This window comes from Ciconia boyciana, chromosome 12 (assembly GCF_034638445.1).
Source record: "Ciconia boyciana chromosome 12, ASM3463844v1, whole genome shotgun sequence".
Lineage (NCBI taxonomy): Eukaryota > Metazoa > Chordata > Aves > Ciconiiformes > Ciconiidae > Ciconia > Ciconia boyciana.
Genome location: NC_132945.1, coordinates 1194228 through 1220265, shown reverse-complemented (window position 1 = coordinate 1220265; position 26038 = coordinate 1194228).

The window sequence follows — 26038 nt, the reverse complement described above, 5'->3', positions numbered from 1 at the left end:
AGTCCCAAATTTGGCTGTTGGTCTGAGGAACCGGAGAGGGCTCTGCGCTTTCCTGGGACCAGGCTGGCACTGTTGTCTTGAACAACTGAAAGTATGTTTATACGAGGACCCAAGGGTGCGTTAGAAATTAATGCCCCCTCTCTTACTATTGCCCCGATTTCAGCTAGCTCTGTGGTACGTGGCACTGAAGACTTTCCTGAGGAGATACCGGGAAGTGCCCACGTTGAGTCTTCTGGTGGGGAGGGCAGAGCTTGGAAGCAGCCTGGCCATTTCAGCTTCTGCTCTGGAGGAGAAGCACAAGGAGACAGCTACCCACCTTTGCCAAAGCCAGGAGGTGTGATTTTGGGGATAGACCTAGCTGAATACTGTGTGCTGCAAACTCAGTTTGCTAACAGCGTAGTTCTCATTTGCAAAGCGCTCACGCACCCGTGACTGGTTTCTGCCCAAGTATTTGTTATCCCTAAGCGTTTGCCAGGCCACACGGACCTGATTGCAGTTACCCTTGTGCAGGCAGTATACGTAAGGGTCAGGCCCTTGCTCACGTTTATGGTCTGTCTGAGTTTGCATTAGAGACCCTTGCAAGCCGAGACTCTGCTGGGAAGCGCGCGGTCTGTTTGTAAGGCTCCGTGCCTTCCCCAGACAGATGCTGTTGGGTATTTTACCTGCTGGGAGCCTCTCATTCCTCGTGGGCTTGCTGCAGGAGGCATCGCCACTTCCTTTCTTCTTACGGCAGCTTTGGACAGATGGGGACATTTGACGATACCAACCTTCTCTGTTGTTTTCTGTGTGCTTCATGGTACCCACCTGACTTTGATTTGATTTAGAAGAAGAGCAGGAAAATCTTGTTTTATAAGGGTGCTAGGAGGACATCTCCGCTTCCTTCCTCAGTCAAACCCAAACAAAACTCTCCCTAGAAAAATGGACCACAACAGCTTATTAAATTACATCTAACTAAATTCAGAGCATCAAGAAATATAATGGCAGCCAAAAAATAAAGGTACAGGTACCACAAAAGAACATGTCCAGCAGACATCTGCCTTTGGAGCGCTGCATGCATTCCTTCAACAGCTGCATAGCTGTACAGCAATGGAACAGCTGTACTGCATAGCTGTACAGAAATGGAAGAAAAACTAACAAGCCTTGCTCTTCCCCCTGAAATGAGCAGACCTGTCCAGGCTGGCTGGACCTTTCAGCACTGTGAAGCATTCGGAGCTGTGCTCAGAGCTGGAGCTGGAGCTGGAGCTGGAGAAGGGCACCCTCATTCCTCGGCCCTCCTCGGTGCACGGGCCGTAACTCTCTAGAGGAAAAAATACTCTGTCAGTGCATTGTTCCTCCCAAGGCTGTCAGGAAATCTGTGGGGGGAGAGGCATGAGGTGACACAGAAAAAACAATGGAAGGAGAAAGTTAACAATAACATTTTTTTTTGGGTGTATGGCAAACTATTTCTGACAGAGAACTAGTTGAAGGTTCAGCATGGTAATTTGTGCAATTAACCCAGCTCGGCTTTGCTGTGAGTTTGTGTGCATGTGGGCCTGGTGTCCCCGAGCCTCTGCAGTGAGTGTCCGCTTAGCAGCAGCCCCAGAGTCTCCGGGTGACCCAGAGGTTCCCGAGTTGCTCCCATTCAGGCATATGCAGCTCAGGAACCCGCGGCTACGGCGCTCAGAGGTCTCTTTAGCTGGAGCCCGTGGCCGCATCGTCCAAAGGTGAGGCAGCTGCGGGTGCGGGTCTGGCAGGGGACTGCCGTGGCTGCCTGGCAGCTCCTGCACCTCCCTGATTTGGGGCCCAAAATTACAAGACAGTTAACTGTTCTGAAAGCAGTGAGAGCAATGAGACAAGTGCAGTACTTCCATGCCTTCTTTTCTCTTTGCCTTCCCTTTGCCTGCTTCATGTCGGTGCTGGACTCACCCCTCTTTCCTCCCCGGGGTGCCACTCCTCCTAGGGAGAAGCACCCCGCTCCAGGCTGTTTGCCCTAGTATAGCCAGGAGGAGTGGGACAACGATGTTTTTCATTCCTTTCTCCATCCCTGAGCAGCAGCATGAGGTGGATGGACGGTGTGTGTTTCCTGCGCTAAGCCCAGCCATCAGGGACCCTTCTCCTCGCCCTCCTCCCGGCCTTTTCCAGCAGCCGCTTGATGGCCTGGACAGCGGGGTAAAGAGGAGAGCTCGCTTTTACTTCGTGAATCCCCAGGAACGTAGCTTAAAATAAATAAATTCAAATCAAACAAATAAATGCATTTTGGAAAGCAAACATCCCTAGGTTGGCTGGAATGGGCCCAGGGGGGAATAGTGGCCATTAGCATCTGAAAACACTTCCAGGCAGCGCAGGGTGAGCAGAGGCGGTGGGGGCAAGGCAGAGCAGCAGCAAAAAGTTTGAGACCAGCTCTGCTGCCCGCCGAGGCATCTCCCTTGCTCTCTCCCCCTTCCTGTGCTCCCCTTTTTTGTTTGGTTTTGTATTAAGATCTGCAGGTGTCTGGTACGCTGCGACGAATTGGAAAATTGAATGCGATATTAAGTTAATTAAAACTGCCCTCTGTGTGTTAATCTTCTTGTCAAGTTTTAATTAAGTGCTGGTAAAGGCTCAGCATGGGGGGGTGGGGGGTGTTCCCCGTTTCCCCTCCTGTGATCCAGGCAGCCTGCAGGCATGGAGGTGCTTGTTAGGATAACGTTGGGGTTACAGCGGGTCCCCTAATGCCTCCCGGTGCCTGCGCTAGGGTCAGGGAATCCTGGCCGTCCAGCTGAAATGCACTGAGAGAGGAGTGCCTTAGTGCCTGCACCCACGCAGAGCCGCTGCCATTTCCCTCCCAAGAAAGGGTGAAACTTGTCCAGTTTCTTGACTGTCTCCCTTGCACGGACGCAGCCCTTGCTCAGCAGCAGCCTGCAGGTCCCACTTGGTGAGGGTCCCTGCCCAGACGCAGCAGCTCTCCTCCCAGGACAGGTCGTGCTCTCGGTGGTGGCTGATTTTCTGCTCGTGAGCCGGAAAATTCAGGATAATTGTCAAGTCAGGGTAACTGACATTTCTTGCTGCGGGGACAGGCTGGTGCGGGGACAGGCTGGTGTGGGAACAGCAGGAGTGGGGTTAGGGCTCTCTGTGCATTCTTCTGTTCTTGTAGATGTGTCATCTCTTTCTGCTGGTGGTTATTGATATGTGGAGCCAGTGCCTGAGCCGTCTCCACCAGCACGGTAACAAGGGATGCTCTTTGGAAGAGACAGCCAGGCCGGGCAGGAGGAGCTGGGAACAGGGATGAGGCCAGCAAGGAGGAGGATACCCAAGGTCCAGGTGGGTTTAGGGGTTGGGTAGGGTAGGAGTGAGCTGAGTGCAGGGTGAGGGAGAAGCCTGGGGTGGTCCTGGGTACCCTGTGGAGGGTTAGCTGGAAAAGAGGACACTGCCAGATGGGAGTGATGGAGAGCTTTGGGGCAATTTGGGGGTGTTTAGCTGAATGGCAACAGGGATTAACAATGGCTGAGCCTTGGGGGGGATTAATGAAGGTGGGTTCTCACATAGGAGAAGTGCAGAGCCAGGTGCTACAAGGCAGGAGGGTTGTGGTGGCCTTGGAGTCACAGGGGCTGAGCTCTTCCCATCCCGTTCCTGCAGTCGGGGAGTTTGTACCAGCAGGACAAGCTGTACCTCTTCCCTTCCATCAACCTCCTGCTCCTTCTTTGGCACTGGCGGAGCCCCTCCAGCTCCCTGCAGTTCGCAGGGGCTGCAGGGACGAGCTCACAAACATCTGGGTGGTTCAGCTGTAGGGATGTCACCACGGCCAGTGAAACGGTGGGAAATCCACAGCAGAGCATGCAGGGCAAGCAGTCAGTGGCAGGGCAGGAGGAGAAACCAAACAGAAGGGCATGCAAGACACCCAGGGCAGTTAAAATAAGTATTTCCTAGCACACATCAGTCCCTGGAGGGTATGCTCTGTCCTGAAGCCTTGTGTTGCTGTCAGTCCCCGGGGCATGCACTCTGTCCTGAAGCTTTGCCTTGATTCGGCCTCGCTATTTTGGTCTGCTGCGGTCTGCTGCAGGGAGCTGGGCATCAGTGACTGAGCCGGTGCATCCCACGGGGCGAAGCCTCCTTCCCCAGCCCCACCAGCTGCTGTCCAAAACCCTCTCTCGGGGGGGTTTGTGGAGACTTAAGCCAAGGGGGGGTACCCGGGCTGGCTGCTAGGAGCTCCAGGAACCTGCTGGGGCTCGTGGGACTGGGAGGAGGGATATTTCCTCTCAAAGGCAATGTTCGCAGAGATTTCTTTCCCTCCTTGGGAAATAGTGGAAAGGTTTTAGCAAGAAATGGTCCGTGTGAGTTTGTTTGACTGCAGCACTGAGATGCGAGGTTGCGCTGGAGCAGCAGCTCCTCGCCAGCCCTGAGCATGCGGCGGGAGGCCCGGCTTTGCCCTTGCCTGACCTGTGGTTCGCGAGGGCTGAGGAGTCAGCGGGTTTAGTAAAAAAGTTCTCATCCCAACACTGCAGGAATAATTTTTCTTCTTTTAGAAAAACTGTTTGCCTGGATAATATCTCCCTGAAGTGGACAAGATGATCCCCCGTTAGGGTCTAACTCTCTTTACCCTCCTTGTTATTTAACGAGGGCAGGTTGGAAATCACTGTTTCTAGCAGCGCAGATGTCTCTTATGTCTCTTTTTTTCAATGCCAGACAATATCATTTTGCAGCAATTATCTCAATCATTGACCATAGATCGAGCTGGAATACATTTTGCGAAATAGTTCCTTGCTATAAATTTCTGTAGATATTTCCATTGTGGAGCTGACATTTCCCTCTGAATTGACAATTAAACTATCTTTGCTCAGTTATAGTCATTATATTTAACCTCTGTTGATTCCATTTTTGACTTTTTTATAGGCAGCACGTTTCCCACTCCGCATGTGAGTCTCACCTAAGCTTTTCATTGTATTTTTAAGGTCCCTAGCTAAAATTAAGACATTTCCCATTTTAACTTACGGCACCTTGTAATGCCTTTAAACCATTACAGATATTCTTTGAAATATCTCAGGGCCAGATCAAGCGCACAAGTGGAATTAAAAGTCACTAGTTTAGAGCCCGAGCCATTAACTTGACCGGCCAAAGTGTTTCTCTTGCCTCAGGTTTTTCAGCTCAACACAGGTACAGCACCTGCATTTACGATCAGAAAGTTATTAAGTGATACTGCCTTTAAAATTAATTGTGACTGCTCCCAACTCGGGGCAGCCCTGCTGCGGATTTCTGCGCCCGCTCGCCAGCCCTGGGATTAGGCAGTGGGGGATTTCTGGAAGTGTCTTTCCATTGTGCTTCGGTCTCCAGCTTAAAGGGTACGATTTTACCAGTTACGAGCAGTACTTGTCAATCTCTTGCAGTTTGTTTTGGAGCTAATGAATTTAGGAAGGTTCCCATATATCTGTCCTCCTCTTCAGCACGCCTGGGAGCGCACTTGGCTCCGGCTGTCCAGCGTGTTTCTGAGAGGTGGTTTCTTCGCCCCAGTCACCAAGATTAATTTTGTATAGGCATTTTCATATGCTGGGAAAAAAACAGACAAAACCACCTGGAATCAATTGTCAGCACAATGGAAGTTGGCATAGCTAGCGCTGGGGAGAAAGGGGTGGACAATAGTTTATTTACCAGAAATACTGCTTTGGGGACAATCAAAACTATTGGTGAATTAGTGCCAAATTGGATGAATAGAGTAGACTGGAAAAAAAATTAAGGGGAAAAAAAAAAACCACCCTGGAAAAGTCAAAACCTTTAGTCATACTATTTTCTGAAATGAATTTGGTTTTGTTTTGAACGGACACTGAGAAATCTGCCTGAATTTGAGCTGAGATTTAAAGAGACAACCAGACAAGCTGCTCTCCTTTGGGCTGGATGTAGCGGTTGGGCTGCTGGAAGCGAGCCCTCCCTCCCTCTTCTCTCTTTGCTGGGAAAGCCGCGGGGTGAAGCCCGTCCCCGCCGTGCCGGGGTGACGCCGGGCCCCCGGCCGCTGCTCGGGGCGTGTGGGGGAGCTGCACCGCTGCCCCGAGCTCGCACGCCTGCACCGCACCACCGCCGCCGCTCCCTGCTCTCCCTCCTGCCTTATCTCCATTCCTCCAACCCTTGCCCACTGTGTTTATTCACACTATAAACTTCTTCATGACGGGGTCTGTCTCTCATTGCATTTGTTTTGAAGCCCTGTCCCCAGTCATGGCTTATCTCTAGCCATAGCGATAACAACAACCAACAACCCTCTTTGCTTATATCACCGTCTCTTTTAAATGTTTTCATAATCTAAACCAGCGTTTCTATCTCCTCTTCCTTCCTCTGTGTAAAAGCACCCGGTCCATGTAACGCTAATGGGCCCGGCTCACGCGGAAAGGTTATTGCCTGCACTTTCAACTTGTTTTCTGCAGCCCTGGTGGAAACGAGCGAAATGTCAGACTGATGCCATGTTTCTGCAAGATTCCCGTACAAATACAGTGGCTGTGGAAGAAATAATTGCTCCATCTTTGGTTCGATATAACTTTTGACATCAGGAGTGCCCAGGACTCGAGCCTACCTGGGGAGGAGGCACCGTGCTCTCCCCCAGCTCCTCTCCTGTCCTGGCACAGAGGCTGCTGCGTTCCCGTCTCAGCAGTACGTGAAGCTCCAGCCTCGGAAAGCCAGGCGACGTACAATTTGGAAGCAGGCTCTGCCTCCCACGCGCCGGGGACCTTGCAGGGGCCGGTGGGTGCCTCTGCGGGGATGGAGGATCCCTGCAGCTCCACCCCGCTCCTCTTCCTCCGTCCCTTTCCAGCATCCACACCAACGAGGTCTTTGTGCTGCTTCCCATGTGCTTGGGTCTCCCTGCTTGCGCTTACGGTGGGAAGGCGTCCCTGCAGCTATACGTTAACATACGCGTGGCCACGCGTGTGCCTGGCAACGGTGCGCGTTGCCCTGCGAGTGCTGCCCTGCCCGATGCTCGTCCTAGCATGGGTGCGTGTGCCAGGTTGGGTGACTCTGGTGCGGGATTACCTTCCTGCACTGCTGGGTGCCGCCGCACGCCTGGGGGAGTATTTTTTCCCCCTCTTTGTTTTTTACCCCCCTAGGAAAGGAGCGCGTTTGCCTGCGTAGGTCTGGGTGGGCACAGAGCATGCGTGTGCCACTCAGCTGTCATTCGCCCTGATCACCAGAAGGGAAGCCAGTGCTGCCAGGGACTGAAGGTCAGCAGAAGGACATCTCAATTATTCTGTGTCATCTGCGAGGAACTCGGCTCTTGTCAGAGTCCCAGCGGAGAGCAATGAAACAGTAACTCGGCTGGAGGAAAAAAGAAAGTGGAAAAAAAAAAGAAAAGGAAAGAGGGAAAAAAAAGGCCCATGCAGTCTGCACAGAAGCTAAGGTCACTGGGATTGACAGCTGCTAGGAGATATCTCTATTTCTTGTGCTGAAAATAACACCTCTCTGGGCTACAGATCTGCGTTTTCAATTAAATATTGGGCAGTGAAGAGGGGAAAAAAAATCTCGGCGATAATTTCAGAGGAGGGGGAGGGAATGGAAAACAGGCTTGTGAAGGAAGCCTGTCTTGCTGCTTCCAGTAACCTTATTTCCTGGGGATTGTCCTGTGCATTTCTCTTTCCCTTGTCTCTTATCTTCACCTCTCCTTTTGAAGCCCTGGGAAACTGGAGGCAGCAGCTAGAGAAATAACTCTGGGCGGAGAGAAGTGGGGGGAGCCCGTCCCTTGCATCTCCCGTTGTGGGAGGAAGAACGAAGCCCCGGCAGCTCTTCTGGTGGAGCTGCTCTGTGCCGGCGTGGTGCGCCGGGCTGGGATGCAAGCAGCCCCCCGCGGTCCTCAGCCCTTCTGATTGACTTCTGCTCGTGTCGTGCCAACGGGATGCCTTCGTTAAGCACAGTTAATTGTCAGCCAAGGACTTCACCTCTCTACAGATGGGATTTCCTTGCTCAGCCTGCGATTCCACGGGCTCAGGGCTGTTGGGGTTTTGGCACGGCAGGGTGGCTGCTGACGTTGGCCGTGGCTGGGCTCATGCAGTGCTCCGGGGATGCAGTTCCCAGCACTTTCCCTGATGATTCACCTGCTGCAGTGTTTCCACGCTGCTGGCTCTTGCACCAGATTCTCCTTTGCACACATCAGACGTTATGCCAGCACAACGGTGTCGTGCTCCTATGTTAGCGGCTCCTGCCACTCGTTTACAGATCTGGTCACCTCTTGCCCTCTGGACTAGGGGCAGTTACCCCATCTCCCTCCCTGCACGACCTTGTTCCCTGCCTGGGGGATTCAGAACTGTTTCTTCCATGTAATTCTTCAGTACAAGAGGGATGGGAAAGTGTTTCGCGGGGGAAAAGCCCTTGAAAGCTCCATGGCCTGGAGCAGCCAGCCGACCGGGTGGGCTGACCTGTCTGCGAGCGCTTGGCCAGCGGATGTCTGGGGACTTCCCTGCAGGTAACTGTTCTGGTACCACTGGGATCCCCTGCCAAGGAGTCTGGGGCTTGGGAGTTTCAGCACAGACAACAGCTAAAACAACAACAGCAGACTCCGTAATTATTGCCATTGTTCCCAGGCACGAGCCTGCATCAACATCATCATTACAACTTACTAATATGCAACGCTGTTGCGTGCTTGCATAAAGTGCTGCTGCTGTTGATATAAAATTAATTAATAAATGGCTTCACCCCACTAACCATGTTCAGTCAGGAATTGGGCGGGCTGCCAGGAGGCTGGGGGAAAGGTGCAGGGGCTATGCCGCAGAGCCAGCCCGGGGCTGGGGTGCTGGGGTGCTGGGATGCTGGGGCTGGGGGCCAGGGGGAGGGCAGCCGCTCTGCCCTCCCCATGCAGGATGCCCCAGCTGCTTTGCAGCTCTGCAGAGCTCCTGGATGCCACTGAGGAGCAGCCCGTGGCTGGACCATCACACATGCATTTTGAAAGTGTCCTCAAGAGCTAAATGAGGCTATCGCAAATCATTTAAGTCCAGCAGGCGCTACTGAGGCCCCTGGGGCATTTGTGTGCTCCTCACCAACATGTCTCTTTGTCCTAGTCCCCCAGAAGTGGCAAAAGCTCTTGCTCAGGACTGGAAGCTGAAATCCATTGGGCTGTGGGGGTCCGGGGCTGCTCCTCTCCATCTGACACCAGAGGAGATGCCAACAGGCTGCATCCTTGCAGCTGGTTTTTCTGCACGCTGCAGGTGGCATTTCACCGGCCGTCAGCTGCTCTCACTCCTGCTTTCCCTAATCTCCTTCTCCGGGCAGCCCCGTCCTGCATCCTGCACCGAACGGAGGCTTCGGCTCCTGCACCGGACTGCGTGTGGGCAGGGGGCACGGGGGGCTGGCTGCGGGGCACCGCGGCACAGCACAGCTCGCCGGCCGTGGCACTGCCCATCCTTTGACATGTACATCAAAAAAATTAGCTGAGAGGTGATGATGCGTGGCTGTCGGAGCCTGAGAGCGGAGCCATCACAGAGCAACTGCTCAGTGGTGGGGGTCACTAATAATGCTGTAAGCTGCCTGGGAGGGTATTCGGGACCCCGCAGCTGGATCTCAGCACCAAGCTACTTGAGCTGCCCATGGCTTGTCAGTGAGAAGCAAACATCTGAGGAGGATTCATGACCTCAAAACACACGTGTGTGCAGGGAGAGGCCCACAGGGATGTCTAGCTGGATGATAAAAGTCACTGGGAACACAGTGCGCAACCTTCACCAATAGGTCAGTCTTTCAAAACCCACTGAAACCCCCAAGTCATGAAAAACCACAATGTCCCTGTGAGTTTCGGTGTGTGGGAGCACATGGACCTGCTCACATCACAGGGAAAGCACCCCCCAGCACTTTCACTGGAGGGTGAAGGTGGCAAGGGTGGCTCTTCCAGCGTGGGTGCCGGTGCCGGCTGGGCAGTGCCGGCACGAAGCAGCCCTTGCTGCCAGGCGGCTGCAGACAGCCCTTCCCTCTCTGGGCTCAGGAGACGCTTTCTGTGGGACCCTCTTTTTGCTGCGAATGGGCGCTTAGAGGGGGAGCGTACAACTGAGGCTGGGGGTGACTGCTGCTTTGGGGGTGCCTGTATGCTAGGGGCGTATGCATGGAGCTAGGGAAGGTGCCGCCGTGGGTCCTGGCAGCCAAGGACATCAAGGCTTTTCTCTCCCACACAGCAACTGACCCCACATGCATTTGCCTTCTAGGAGCGTAGGAGATGTCCTCTCCTTTGCACTGTGTCTGATGGAGAGGTGAATAAAGCAAGCGGCCAAGGGGTCATCTGCTTTGCAAAGAGGCTCTGCTCCCTTTTCCCCCAGTCCTGGACCTGTGCACTGGCAGCCATGCTCACACATCATAAAGTGTACCTGCCGTTGCACTGACAGGCTTCCCTGGAACATGGGTCTATTTATTTTATATGCCGAGAAACATAAATGTTTGCACTGAGCAGCAGACATGATGGGAGCAGATGCAGGTATTTCACCTTTGAATCCTGGCCTTGCTGGCTTGCTAGGAACTAAGCAGGAGGCTGATGAATTGCAAACACATTAAGACCCCAACTTGCTGGCAGCCCTCTTGCCTGGCTTTGTCAGCTGTTTAGCTGATGAGTTGTTTAAGTGGTCTTTTTATTGTGCTTCCTTTCCAACCGTTCAGAAATGCTAATGGTAGGAGGCTCTGCTGAGCTCAAGCCAGCCTTCTCCGACCTGTCCTTTACACCAGTGCGTTTTTCGGAGCCCTTTGGGCTGGTGGAAAGAGGGCCTGTGTGTCACCTACCTGCTGGCCCCGTGGATTTTATAATGTGGACCACCTATTGTGATTTGACTTGGGCTTCTTTTCATTAGTCATGTGAACCCGTTTGTGAGTGTCCTGAACTGCTGCCCACAACCCGAACAACCATTCTTTCCCCTCAAAAACTTTTACCGAGATGCCAAAGCATTTAAATGAAAGTGATGTTATTTCCTGGCCTGACATTGCTTCTCTGCATCTTCCCAGCTTTGTCCAGAAACTGCAAAGCTCCCACAGGAGTGTCTTCACCAGGAGCGGCGAGCTGAGGTCTCATCTCCCAAGATCTCCAGCCCAGTTTTGTAGCCCGTTAGGAGTTTTGCCTTGGCTGAGTTTCTCAGAAATCACTCTGTGGATCTGCCAAGCTTCCCCCGGCGCTGGGCTTCACCTGTGCAGAAGGGAAACAGTCCACGCTGCTTTCAGGCTGTAAGCAAAACCCATCAGGCTTTGTAACCCCCGTGGCCAGGAGCGCTTTCCAGCTGATTGCCAGAGCCCACCGCACCGGGGCTGGGATCCCCTCCCGCAGCGGGTGGGAAGGGTGCTCTCTCTGAACACAAACCTCGTCATGGGAAAGCAATCGCAGTAAAGCTGAGTGCTGCAACCCAAAGCACTGAGCAGGCCTGATTTGTTCATGGCTGGGACTAGCCGGCCGTTTTCAGGGCTCCCGGGGTGTTGCCCCGTGGGGAGGTGGAGCAGAGCCTGCCTGGAGAAAGCTGAGCGGGAGCCGCCGGGAACGGCAGGATGGCGAGACACGAGCACCTGGAAAGAATTAACGCTTACCCTCAGCAAGAACTTGTAAGGAGAAAGAACAAAGCAGGCGAGGAAAAACCAGAGCAAGAACAAAATGGTGCTAGTGGGAAAAGGCATTCCTGCTTCTCTACAAGGGGGACGGAGACGACTGAGCAGTACTGCTGGCTTTGGGGGAAAAGCCGCTCGCTGCAAGAGACTCAGCCATTCTCACATTTTCTTTTCTGTTCGCTTCTGCCTCTGATTTTTTCCTCCTCTTTGTCTTTCCTTCCCCTTCTGACTTTATCCCACCCCTCTTTCTTTCTATATTATCTCTGCTTTTTTGTATGCATCCTTCTCACACACTCCTCCCTTTTTTCTGTATCACCCCCAATAGCAGAAGGATAGTGCTTATTTCTGTGCCCAAAGACCATTCCCACTTTCTCAGCAGCCTGGGGGCTTAGTACCCCGATTGTCCTTTCTCCAGGACGGAGCCTCAGTGCTGATCCTTACCCGCAGCTCTTCCTCGTGAGGTGCGGAAATGGGGATAGGCAGAGTCTGAGCATTGCTGCATTTAGGTAAATTAACAGACATTCTGGAAATTGCCACTAATTTGAATTTGACCCATTTTTGGAAGGGATATTCCGCACATGGTCTTCCAGTGGGCTGAGAGGGCTTGTCCCCTCTAGGACATGTGGTACCTTCTTCCCAAGATTAAATTACTATTAGTCTTCTGGCTGACTCCTGTTTGCACTCTACCAGACCTAATCACACCAATTACTCAAACAAAGACAAAAAGAATTGCATTTCACAGGGGAGTTTTCCTCCTTCACGTCCTCCTGGTGTGTTGTGCCCTAGGTGGAGGAGTTCTTCACCCCATCAGGGTTGCTGGGCTGAGAGCAGGACTCCACGCCAGGCTAGTCCAATTGGCAGCCCTGAACACACTTTTTAGAAGAATTTGTTTGCTAAGTCTAGTGTGTGTGTAGCATTAATAACATTTGCAACCCTCCTCACTCTTTGATTGTGCCAGAGGTTTGGCTGAGCGTGACTCTGGCTCGGTTATCGTGCAAAATTCCTGGAGCAGAAGAGCAGAGCAGAGGCTGTAAACCAGAGCTCTTGGACCTAGGAAATTGCCTTGCTGGGCAGCAGATAACGTGAAACCCCTTCCGAGCCCCCAGAGACACTCATCTGCAAAACAAAATTGTGGCAAACCTTTGGGCAGCTGAGGAAGGTCTCTCTCGCCTTTTTGCCGTTTTCACCGTTGACTAGACCAGCTCGTCGGTTGGTATTTCTGGCCTGACTGAAAGCAGAAGGGAGGTGAGATCTCCAGCAAGCTCCTGCAGCCACATCTCTAGCCAGTTTTGTTGGCTTGAGGGGTTGCACAAGTTTGGAGAAGTATTCAGGCATCTGAGTGCTTTACCCAAAGTTGAACTCTAGTAGAGCTGGTGACAGAAAGGATCTATATAACTCATCCACTCCGTCTCCCTGAAATTTCCAACTTCCTGAGTTTCTCCCACCACCATCTTCTGTCCCTATAGGGCCTGATGTAATAGGGTAGCAGTAAAAAGTTACTAGGTATAAATGAACTGATGGGGATTAAAGAACCAGCACATGCCTCCTGGAAGGCTTTAAAAGCATCCTGTTTAGAAACAGCTCTGTTTCTGCGTCCCACATTCTTAGTAATTTTCTTTCTCCTGGTTTTTTCATTCATATGGGAGGAATTGCAGATGGAGCAGGCTCACCAGGTCCCATTTCGTCCGTCCTCCCTGGGCAGGAGGAGTGCTGTCCCACTCAGCCCCTTCCCAAGGCTTTTGCCTTTGCCTAGGTTTTCTTAGGGATTTTTTGAAACTAGTTTAGTTTCAGATTGTCCATGCCTTTGCCTGAGAGACTCGGAGGTCCGTATTGCCAGTGAAATGTGCGCAGGCAGGGTGCAGGCTGCTGGGACAGCACAGGCTTTGCTGTGCACTGGGTGATGTCCCTAGCGCCTGCGTGTCGCTCCGTGCGGCCAGGAGGCTTTTGGAGACCAGCCAGACTCAACCTTGCAGGGCAAACAGGTTGTGCCCTGTGGCCTCTAATGATGCCCAGTGGGTGGTTCTCCTGTCGTACCCAGGTTTCAGAAGGAAAATTGAAATCCTTTGGGGTATAGAGAGCTAAGCTGGTACAGAAAATTCTGTGCAGTTTAAGATTTTTATTTGCTTTAAAGAGCGTTTCTGTTCACTTTGCACTGGCAAGTACTATGATTTACTGTTCACAGCTAACAACAGAGAGTTCCCTGGCAGAGGCGGGAGCCTCGCTGCTGCCGGTGCTGTTGGTATGCATGTGCCGGGAAGGAGGAGCTGCCGGGCTGAGGCCAGAGCCGGGAGGAGTGGGGAGCAGGCGAGATAACAGTCGTGCGATAGCCTCCGAGCAGAGGTCTGAATTTCTAGCGGTCTTGTGTAGATAAGTTTGGATGCTGAGGTCACGCAGGATAATCTGTGCAGCGAGCGGCTGAGCATCTCTTGGCAGAAGCGTGAAGGGGGTGGAACTGGGATGTACTGGGGCATTTGGGATCATTTACAGGCTTGTCTCTTCTGGGCCACACAGCTTGGCACCGAGGTGTTACTAGAAGGACCGTGCTGCTGCTGGACTTCCCAAGCTCCCGGGCCCGCATGTGAAAGCCATGTGCAATGACTGGCCTGTAAGGAAGGAAACGCCCAGGTCTGCATGTGGCTCATTTGGTTCATTCTTGGAGAATTTTGGTCTCGTCCTCCTGCTGTACTGATGTATTCATCCTCACGGATAAATACCACGTGCTCTGTGGCAAACTGAATGGTTAGGGGTTTTTTTATCCTTGTTTGTATGTCAGACTGTGGCAAGGGTCCCTGACATTTCTTTCTTTGGTAGCTGTGGCCAGCAGCTTTGCATCCATACCAAAACGCACAGCTCTCAGGCGACCCTTGAAAGCATAACATCAGTGTAACATCCGTCCGTGAGCAGCATACGCACAAGGCTGCACTGAGCTTGGCCAATGCTGATTTATTTGCTGCAGTGGGATGCATGTTCTGGCATTTCTGCGGTATTTAGGAAGTCTTAATGACTATGAAGAGGCCGTCTGGTGTGGCTTAAATGGAGTCGGTGGAGCTATGCCATATTCCTCAGTCAGGAGCTGGTCCGCAGTGCCGCTTCTCGCAGAATATCAGGCGAGGCTTCGGAAGAGCTGGCGATGAGTCTCAAGAGCTTTGCAAGTTTTGAGCCGTTCAGGCAGCTCATCTAGACATATTGCACAGATCTTTGGTTTGAAGATTAGGTTGGAAAACTCTGAAAGATCTCCCTTCCCCTGAGATTTCATGGGCTTCCTGGCTCTGCTTGAACCAAAACCGCAGTGCGAGAACAAAGGCTTTTCTCATTGCACCTTGCTATTTGAGATGAAAACAAAGCTTCAGCGGGAGAGAGGCTGTTGGATGTGTCTGTCTAAGTGAGAGCAAACCAAACATTTTCAGCCTGTATCAGCTGAGGTTTGAGTTGAGTTGCAGAGCAAGGGCCTGAGCCAGATCATGTTTTTTCCAAGCAGTTTGGAAAAAACAGAAGCTTGGTTCATACCTACTTTTAGAAAACCATCCAGCTTGGATGAGATCCCTCTAGCTGCCCTTGTGTGCTGCATTTGCATTCTGGGTGGCCTGAAGCTTTTTCCCATGGTCGCTGAGAGAAACCAGAAATGGGATGGGTAGAAAACCAGTGACAGTGGAATATTATTTAGGTATGTTGCTCTGCTTTCACACGCCCACTTGTAACTGAGCACAGCACCCGCCTCTCTCTGGCTGAGTTTAATGCCATATCTGTACGTTGGCATCTCCCTCCACCTGTTTAATGCATGTGTAGATAACGTTAGCAGGCACTTTTCTGAAACGAAGTGTGGGAAGACAGTTTGTTCACTCCCTGGCAAGCTGCAGATGATGAGGTGCATGTGCTTCTGCAGCGACAACAGTGATAAGGGAGTGTTAATATCACCATGAATCCCTCATTTTGAGGAAAATGGGGCTTTTTATTCTAGACTGTTAAAGCATTTTACAGAGCTCTCCACAAATGTAACCCAGGAGCGGTGCCTGTGTCCAGCTGCTTCACATGAACCTCACTGAACAATCCTGCCGTCAAAACCTGGTGCCCGCCTGAAACGATGAGACATTTGTGAGGCAGAAATATTCTGCATTAAAGCAGACACTGATCTGATCCGAGGTGTCTGTTCTGTTTCAGCTAGCCTCAGTCTTAATTTCTCTCCGTCATGCCTCCTGCATCTGCCTGCGTTCTCTCTGCATGTGCATTTTAAGCATCATCACTGTTGGCCAGTCGGAGGATCATGTGCATGGGGTTCGCATTACGCTGCAATGCCTTTTGCAGATGAGGTACCCAAATAAGACCTTCGTGTGAAATTTTTCTGGGCTTCTAGGATGCTGTGCAGCTCTTCTCCCTCATTTCACCTTCGTCTGGGTGGGTTCATGACACAGACCCTTTCCTACCCGCCATCAGGGCTGCTTTGCGGGTGGGCATGGGCACGGGTGCTGCTCCATGCTGGAGGCAAGAGCTCCCTGGCCCCCTCCACGGCCTCCGGTGCCACCTTCCAAGAGGAGGAGATGCCGGGATGCCTTGCAGCAACATGTGCAGGTTTCAGTGGGGGGAGGCCAAGCTGCGCCGTGAGCGTGGGGCTGAGGCTCAGAGGCTGCTCTCGCTGGCGTGGTGACTCAGGCATCGCTGCAGCTGGGGTGGAGATTGGCATTGGATGAGGTCAGGGGAATCCAAAGATGCTCTTGAAGAAGGAATGCACCGGGAAAGATGACTGAGGCTGTCATGAGCCACGTCCAGAAGCTCTGGAGGGTGCTGACGACCATCCTCTGCCTCACTGATGAGGTTACTTGGGAGCACGAGGGACTCCTGGGCAAAGCCCTTCTCCAGCCAGCACTCCCTACCACACTACCTAGGACACAGGCTGCTGCAGCTCCTCACCACAGGCAACAGGATTTATTCCAACCATAACATAACTTTGGCTTTCTGGACTTTGTGGCTTGCATCAGACATAGACCACCAGTCTCCCACCTAGCTGTTCATCTGCCTCCCAGTTCTCTCCCCACACTTCTTGCTAGTAGAGCAAGACCCTTCCACCTCTGCTCTCCTTCGAAGAGCTTTCACACCGAGGTATGGAGTGGATTTTCTAAGGCTCAGTGTACTCGTGGGCACATCCAGTGAGTGCTCCCATCCATCTGCTTAACTCTTTGGGAAAAAAATAAAGCAGCCAAACAATGAGTGAGTACAAAAGCATATGTGAAGAATTGGCAAGGAGCGTTCCCTGACTCACAGCATCCATGCTTCTGCATGTCTGCTCCACGCACAGATCACTGCCTCTCCTTACCCTTGCTTTAATTAGTAAGGGCTGAGCACACTCTGGGAACATGCTGGAAGAGGAGTGATGAACAAAACAGCAGCTCCAGATGAGCGAAAGCATCTGAGGAGTTTAAGATGGAAAAATGGGTTGGTCTGTGTTCTCCGACCATGTGTGTGTACGCTGTGCTGGTGGCTGCTCCAGCTAATGAGCATCTTCACTCCCAGGAGCAGGCAGAGGTACAGTCGAGCAGAGAAACTGCCTGCACCAATTACCTGTGCAAGAGCACATTCCTGAAAGCGTCGTTTCTCTGAATGGTATTTAGCTCATGCTCTTCTGATGCTGGATTAGAGGTCTGGAAAGTCTCTTGCCTTGGGCCTTGGCCAAGGCTGTTCTCAAGTACCTCCAGCGATGTGCTGCTGCTCCTTCCTGAAGAAGCTGGCCTGCTGGAGAGGTGACCCAGTGCTCCCGTTAAATTTTTCTCTGCGCAGTATCCTCCAGGTGCCCCCAGCCAGACCATTTCATCCCCTCTTTGGTGGCTGGAGATCCATGGTTCCTCTCCTCCTTCGCTCCACCACAAATCCATGCGGATCATTGGTCTGTTGTCCGTCTAGTCTTAGCTAGGAGTTTGCTATGCTGGAATAATTTTCTTCTTTTTGATCTTTCTGAAGGAGCCACAGACTTTTCCAAAAGTGCTCCAAGAATGCAGCCTAGTGGCCTCTGCAGCCGCCTGCTCGACGTGCGCCTCGCTGTCATGGCTCGCAGGTGATGAACGGAGGGGCTGAGTGTGCCGGGAAGGGAAGGGCTTTCGCAGGCAGCGCAAGCCCCCCCCTCGCCCTCTCCAGGAGTAAGATCAGGGCAATGATAATGGCTTTGTTTAAAAGGAAGAAGAGGAAGGAAAATGGAAGTCTAACACAACAGGAGTTGCCTCACCCAAGTATCCCGAGGACCTTGGCTGCCAAAACTGGATGGAAATAAACGCTCCAGACAATGCACGGCCATATCTGGGAGCTGCAGGAGCCCGGCCAGCCCCCTCTTTCCTTGCAAGATCTGATAGGGCTCTTTGCTGGCACGGGACGGGCGCACCGGCCATTGTTCCTACACTGGCCCACGCCGCTGGCGGCCGGCGTCGTTGTCCTGGGATCCACGCGGGCTGGCCGAGAGGAGAGAATCGCAGGAAATTGGACCAAATCATATCCGACCTTTAACTGCATCACATCTCAGGGCAGTATTTTTTTCCCCACTGTCCTTGTTGGCTCTTTTTGGACACAAGGAATGGTGTGACATGCAAACAGTTGGTCTCCCAAAATAACTATGAATGCATTCATTGCTGGGCTGATTCATGGTCTACCTATGGCCGTATCCTCCCCCTGACAAAGGCTGAAACCCGACAGTTTCAAAAAAAGCAGGGTGAAAGATCCAGCAAAGTTGCCAGCTCTTTCCCCAGGCCAAGCGGGAAGCGTTCGTGCAGCACTTACGTACTCATGGGGGGTGTGGGGACTCATGGGGACTCTTTACATCTGATGTCCAGGGTGGTGGTGTGCACCGTGGCAATGGCTGCCTCGGGGATCCCTTGTCTTGCCATTTCTCCTCACAACGTGCCTGAATTATTAAGATAAAACTGCTAGTTCCTGCACGGGAATGGCAGTTCTTCCTCTCCTCCCCAAATCCCCAGAGCAAGGAAACCTCAGAATTACCAAGGGGTTCAGTTCAGACTTTGCTGTTGTCTCCTCAAGCTGGAGGATCTCATCAGGCAGCTTTGGGGAAGGGGTCTGCATTGGTGCCATTCCCGGCAGCATCCTGAAATCACCGAGGGGGGCACAGGTGGGATGTGTGCTGCATCTTCGGACCGGTCACCAGAGCTTGGGATTCCCAGCACTTTCTTTGCACGGTAGCGAAACACCGTGGCCCCCTGAGGACACGAGCTCTGCCCACCTCGAGCTGCCGCCTCCGTGGCCAGGGCACAGGGAAGGGAGAGAGTGGCCCGAGCGCCTGGCAGTGACCGGCAGCCCTCTGCCTGTGGTAGCCGACACGCTCACGCACCGGAGCAGCGCTTGGTGCCGGCACCAGCAAAGACTCGGTGTTACCGACCGGCCAGCCAGAGCCCTTCCTCACCGGCAGCAGAGATGGTCTTTGGGCTCCTCACTATGGAAGGAGTTGGGTTTTACTTCCAGCCTTTCCACAGACCAGCTGCATTGCTTTGGGCAAGGCAGGTTTTGGTCTCAAATGAGGCAGGATAAGCCCTTGCAAGTGCCGCAGCTGCCTGGCCGAAGCGTGCCATTGAGTGGGTGAGCAGGCTCTGTCCGCCATCGTGGGGGCTGGTCTGCCTCCTCCCTTCCTGCCCATCTCCCCAGCTGGCAGTGTGACCCAACAGCTTTCCATCTCTAAAATATTACCCTTAATTAATTTGTCTGTACCGATGCTCCTGGTAATACTATTATTTGTAATACCTCAGTGCATCCCTAGGGAAGGGCACAAGTCTTAATTAACATCTGTAAAGCTGCCTGAGCACCATGCCTGGAAAATGTGAGACAGAGAAGGTTACTATCATATCAAGATCGTTTTAGCTTCTTTTTTTTTTGCTTTTTTGCAGACCACCTTCTTCTTCCCAGTGGCATGCAGACCTCCGTCTATCCATGCGCAGCGGGCTTGCTTTTCAGCATTACCTCTGCTAGCAAAGAGTGTGCCGACCCCGGTTTTCCCAGTTTTCATGGGTTTTCGCAGGGTGTGCCTGCACAGGGCTCACCCGTGCGTGCACATACACACACATGCTCAGGTGTGCGCACACGCTTACTGGATAGCCAAATGTTTTCCAACAATAGTTTGCAGTCCCCAGTGATTTGCAGAACCTCACAAATTGCCTTCTGCCTTCTCTGTAAAGTAGCTTAAACTTGCTTTTGCACGGGGTGTGTGCGGACAGTCACACTGAAAGCACACATCTTCTTATGCCCATTTCAGTAAACAGCTCAGGAATCCTCGCTGCTGTCTGCTTGCTAACTGAGAAATTAGACACAAATCAAATGTAAATCCCTCGGTTTGCAGGCAACAACAGCGAAGCCTGTGACTGGCATCCTCGTGCAGCCGTGCTGCTCCTTCGGAGCGGCTCTTCGGAGCGCAGGGCAGGGCAGATGGCGAGCGCCCGGCCAGCGCCAGCTGCACCAACCGGCTAGTGCTGAATCCCAGCCGCTCTGGCCTCGTTAGTGCCAGGCTGCCCTGGACTAATTAACTCTTCTGGAAAGGCAGGTGTAGGATCAGGCTGGTGAAATGCCACGGTGCTGCAGTAAGATTGCTCTGGCACTGGGCGTGTAGCTGGACCGTGCGGTAAAGGCGTACCCGGAGCACCACGGATGCTTCGTGGCTCCTCATCGCAGCTCAACCTGCGGATCACCTGCCAGGGGTGCAATGACCCAAATCCTGCCTTCCTCCATACGAGTGAGCGGGAACCTGTGTCTGGCCGGTACCTGGTATCGGCTGGGTGTCCACGCAGGTTCTCCCCCTTTTCTCTGGAGGAGGCAGCCCTGCCCACGGACAGCGTGCCCCCTTCCCTGGCACGCTCCTGGCTGCACCGGGGCAGGGCAGGGGATGGGAACCGAAGCTTCCCCCCTGCAGTCAGGCACCCGCAGCTGCAGAGCCAGAGCAGTTTCGCAGGACTAGCCAGCGTGTCCTTCCAGCAAGCGGAGGCCCCCGGCTCTGTTGCTGGTTGCTGTCGAATCTTTTCAGCCAAATCTCCGACGTCTTGGCTGAGCTGTGCTCCAAAGCCAGCCAGATTTCTGATGCTTAGCAAAAATATTCATTAACAACTTAATCTGTGCACACACAGGGGAAGCTTTTAGTGTATTTGTTCTAGGTCTGTGAAAGAGTGATCTGGCCACTGCTTTAAACTCCGTCTTGATCTGTGATCTCAGAGATGAAGAATTCAGAAAAATGCTGTTAGGGGAGACGGTCCAAAGTATCCCTTGTGCTCACACCTCAGTGCGCTTACCCACCGACACACACTGCTCAGCCGCAAAAGCACTGTTGCAAAACGCGCTTCGTGTGATGCAATGATTTTCTGCAAAATTGTCACCTCAGTGCTGCAGGACACGGGGGGAGATGATGCTTCCCAGCTGCTTTGGGAGGGAAGGTTTGGGGGCTGTAATCCTCCTGTTAGCCCAGCCCAGGTTACGGTGTTACGTGATGGAAAAGCATCATGCTCTACTGTGCAACCCCCTGTAACTGCGTGGTGGTGTCCCACCTTCTGTGGCCTTTGGCGTGTCCCGTCCTGCTTCTCAATGTCCTGGGCAGTGCGACCAGGCTAACGAACCCCGACTCTCACCAGGGGCATAAGTGACTTGATCAGAGAAAGCTGATAGAGCTCTGTGAGAGCATCGTCTGTGCGCAAAGCAAGGGAGGAGGCAGGAGAGTGCTTGGAACAGGGACAGCCAACATTTGGGGTCTGAAAGGCTTTCCTGGGGGGTTAGTGCCTGTGACTCCTTTCCTCCCAGGTCACCATCATCCTGCCCAGAACGAAACGCTCTCTCCAGACACTGCAGGCAAGTCAGTACTGGCATTGCCTTCAGACCTGTGTGTGCCCTCCTCCACTGAAGAGCTGAGCCCCGTTTCTCCCAGCTGCTAGCTACGTGAAGACAGCAGCTGAAAGCCCCTCACGTCTGCTCTTGGGGAGCACCAGGCTAATTCTGGCCGCTGCTGAGGGGCATCTGCCCTGGGGCATCTTTGCAGGTCGCAGGCAATCTGGGCTGTTGCCACAACGCCAGGGGAGAGCCGCCCCTGGCCCTTCTCCTGACGGCTTCGGGTCCGAGCTCCTCTGGGATTAGCAGCTCCTGCAGATAAATCACCTCTGCTGAGAGTCCTGCGGCAGGAAAAGAGGTGGCGCAGTGGAGGGGATGAGTCTCGGTGCTCGTGGCTTGCACGGGGAAGGAGAGTGGGATGGGAGGATGGGAAGGAAGGGAAGGCATGGGGGAGGCACTGCGGGGAAGAGCTGCCAGTGCTGGGTGGAAAGACACAGAGCGGTGCGAGAGCTGGCTGGTAGGGGAGATGTAAGCGTGTAATGCAGCCAGAAGGAGGCACAAAATCACATGTAACGATCCCAGCTACCCCCGCAACGCCATCGCTCGTCCTCCCCAGCCCGGATGAGACCATCGGGTGGGTGTCTCTGAGTCACACAGGCTGGGCTGTGCCGGGACTGCCAGGCTCTGGTGACTGGCTCAAAATGACTGCATGTGGTGCAGATGCAGGCAGGTGGCCTGTTCTTTAGTGGGAAAATACTCCAGAGCCATTGGGCTTACTGGGTGACCCAGCACCCCTCCAGTCTTGTGTAAGATGCCTGTGCCAGCTCTGGTGGCCAGAGGTCTGAGGCGAGGAGTCTGCTGGCCGGTGCCTCCTCATCTTCTCCATCTGTACTGTCAGGTCACTCTCTGCAGGACCAGGGGCTGCTGTCACCGTGGGAATGGGAGTTTTACACCGGTTGAGGTGCCCCGGCAGCTCCTCAGCCCCTGCCAGCCATTTCCAGGCAGCAGGCGAGGCTGGGAGCAGCTGGCTCTGGCCCCTGCACCCTCTGCCTGCGCAGATGCTTTGCGGGACTTGCATGAACACAGGCCAGAGGTCGGAGCATCCTGCCCTTTCCTCGAGGGGACGTTGGGTGAGGAGAGGCACCGCTCTGGGACACCGCTGTCCCGTTGGACCGAAACATTGACAAATGATGCATTTTGGTCCCCCTCCTCCCTTCCCTTTGGCAGACACTGTTGTGTCTAACGCTAACCTGTTACAGCTGATAACAGCCGCAAATGCTGCTGCTGCTGCTTTCATAAAAATTCGTGGGATGCCAGATTATTTCCATGCACAACAGGAGCCCTGCGGCTGCATCTGCACGAGCTTCTTCCCTTGCGTCTCCTACCATTGCCACCGCTGGGCCAGATGCGGGAGCGAGGTGGGACAGCCGTGGGCTGGGGGGGCCAGGCTCCCACCCTGGCGCACCCCCTGCTTGCCTCTGCTGCTGCAGCTGCGTGGGGAGAGCTGGGGGATGAGCGGACGGACACACAGATGGACAGACACACACACACACAACTTTTATGGGAGTTTCTAAGCAACTCGGTGCATAAATCCCTTTGGAAGCGAAGTCCCTAAATCACATGGGACCGTCCGACTGTGTCCCGGGGAAGATCGGTGCGTCCCAGCCGAAGCCCCTGCCGCAGCTCTGCCGCGCGGTGCCGGTGCCCCCGGACGGGAGATGCCCTCGGGGGGCCACGCGCGAAGGGCCTGGAGCGAGCCGCTGGCAGAAGCGCAGCTGCGGCGTGGTATGCGTTTCTGGGGAGATTTTATAGAGGGAATGCTGATGAGTAATAAACAAGGTGCTGCCTGAGTCTTGTTTGGAGGAAAGAGGGGAGGGAGTGGAGGAGCTGAGGGAAAGAAAGAGAGCACAAGGAGGAAGAGAAAGAAAGAAATGACCTTGGTGAGTTTTTCTGGCTGCTCTCCAGGTCGCAGGCTGATGCCAGAAAAATCTCCGAGTCCCTTTTGGCTGGAAGTCCGCTCCCCGCATTAGGTGAATCACACACACGTTTCTGGAACATTACATGTTCACAGTTGCAAAGCTCGCTGTAATTAGAAAAACTACAAGACCAAGGCAGGGGGAAAAAATATGAGTCACACATGGAAGTGGTGTTATTGTACTGCGGGAGAATCAGCTTTGCAGATTTCCAAAGGTAAATGCACATCAGCCTCCCTCGCTGCCAGGAAGGGCTCTTTGCTGCTGCCCTCACCCTGCCCGGCTGCCAGCATCAGCGGGTGAGTGGCGGCTCTGGAAGAGGCCAGGAGACATTAGGACGTGTCTACGCAGGGAAGTTAAATTGCACTTAGGTAGGGCTTGAGAATCCTGCGGGATGACTCTGGAACGACGAATAGCTGTTGTGCAGTTAACTCCCCGCGGGGATGTTCTTGCTGCGTGGTGGGGGGCAACTGCCCACGTTAAGCATTATCCACTTCCACCCATGAATTTAGCCATTTCAAAATAAGCTGCTCTTATTCCAGAACAAGAGCTGCCATGCCAGGAGCTGATGACAAGGAGTTATTTCAGCACAGCATCCTAGACAGGCAGGTCCTCAGGGTGCCGGGGGAGACCGGCTGCTGCCACCCCAGCGATGCGTGGGCTGGGAGCCTTCTCCCACCCTCCGGCACGTACGAGCAGCAAGAGGTGACCTTTTATCGCTCGCTCACTTCAACACTGCATCTAGATGCTGCTTGTTTCTGAGAAGAAGAGCGAGCCCCATACCAACCCCCTGTGTTCAGGGGAGTTTCATGAACCATGCAGACAGTCTTGTTTCCAATGAACTGATGGATGGAGCTTTCATCCCTTTCTTTGTGTGACCCTTCTGCTGCTATTCATTAACACCACAAAGGGTGTTTTAACCTGGGAGCAAACCAGGCTCTTGTTTGTTTAGTTAACTCTCCTCCTGAGTCATCCCATTTGGCTCAGGCAAAACCCTGCTCCAGGCAGCTTGCCGGCTTTCCCACCGGGGCTGCACCCCCCGAGCACCCTGGGCAGGACACGTCGGCATGCCTGATGGGCAAGCACCGCATCCCATTGCATCGCCTTGCATCCCATCGCATCAGGTCTCATCACACCGTAAGGCAGCACGTGTCATCACACCTTCGGGCGACCTGCTGGGAAGAAGAGCTGGGCTTGGAGCGTGGCATCACTGCGCATTGCAACGCGACCACCTGGTTCCCAAAAAGTGTGAGCTCACGCCAGCTGAAGGCTACGGCTCTTGTCTTCAGATTTAACTCCTGTCCAGCTGCCAGGGGCAGCGGGGGCTGCCAGCGTCCGGCGGAGACTCCATTCGGAGAAGGCCAAAGAGTGGATTACGCATCAGACGATGAAGTGATGCTATGGACAAACCGCGCCGAACATGAAATCTTCCTGCAATACTCCGAGACAGATTGTTACATCTCTCTGCCAAGAAATCAAACATTCCTGCTAGAGTCAGGGCTTTCACAGAAGCCCCCTCTGGGACATCAAGTGAGGCTAAGACAACAGTCCAGAGCTTTGCTAGGAAATCATGAGTCCCGAGCGTCTCTCCAGCTGGCAGGACCATCATTGACCTAAATGGCCTTGTCCTCCCTGAAGCAGCTCTGTCAATTTGGCCACAATCCACTTAATAATGTAGCTTGAGTATAAAGATGTATCCAGGCCCAACCACAAAACAGCTGGAGACTGTAGGGTTGACTTAATCCTGGTAGAATAAAACGGGGAAACTAGTGGGAGTCAGCTAGGATGTTGCTGGCTGGGTTTTGAGCAGTGCTGAGTAATAAAAGGGATCAAATGTGTTAGGCACAAGCTGTCTGGAGCCACAGTTGTTGTTGTTGTTTTAACTAATTGAATTTTAGTGCTGGTGAAAGGTACCAGATTGACAGCTCTGGGGAACGGTGTCTGTTACTCAGAGCAGGTACAGCACAGGCAGTGAATCCCCTCTTAATCCCCATCTTCATCCAGACATTGTGCTTTCCTCTCATGGGGAGAAAACGTTCGGCCCCTGACACATGGAGAACTTCCCCTCCGCAGCTGGGACCTGAGCCGAGGGGTCTGCATCCCTGCTGGAGATCCCTGGCAGACCCCCGCCTGACTTCACAGAGATGCTCCAAGGGCCCCTGGGGACAACACCTTCGGGACCGGGCAGGGTGGGACAAGCGACCTGTCCCATCCCTGCCGCAGGGACTGCGTGTGGCTGGGGAGGGACAGGCAGCGGGCAGGGGCTGCATCAGGGCAAGCGGCGCAGCAAAGGCGTCGAGGGGAGTTGCTGCTCATGGTAAGAAACCCACTTTGGCCGGCTCCCAGGAAGCCTTTGCCAGAGGAGAGCAGCCGGGGCTGCCAGAGAAGCCGGAGCTGGGGCCGAGCAGGGGTGCGGGAGGAGAGCGGAGGGGAACGGAGCAGCATCCCCAAAAGGGGAGCAGCGGCTGCATCCTTCCCGGGGGCGGCCGGGCACCGGCAGCCAGGCGGAGGGCAGGGACGTGGCTGCACTCACGTGCCGGGTGACTTCTGCCCCTGCCACAAGACGAGGATGATTCTTACCCAGCTTTGTAAAGTGCCGAAGGGTCAGACACATTGAGCAACGTTTCACCACCAAAAGTCCAAAAGCCTGGCGGCACTTGCCCAAGCCTCCGCCACACGTTTTGAACTGGGTCCAGTCTTGAAGGGTGCGAAGGCTGGGACGAGCGCAGGGCAGGCAGTGCCGGGGCAGGCAGTGCCGGGGGCTGGCGTGCTGCCCCTCGCACACACGGGCAGGGATG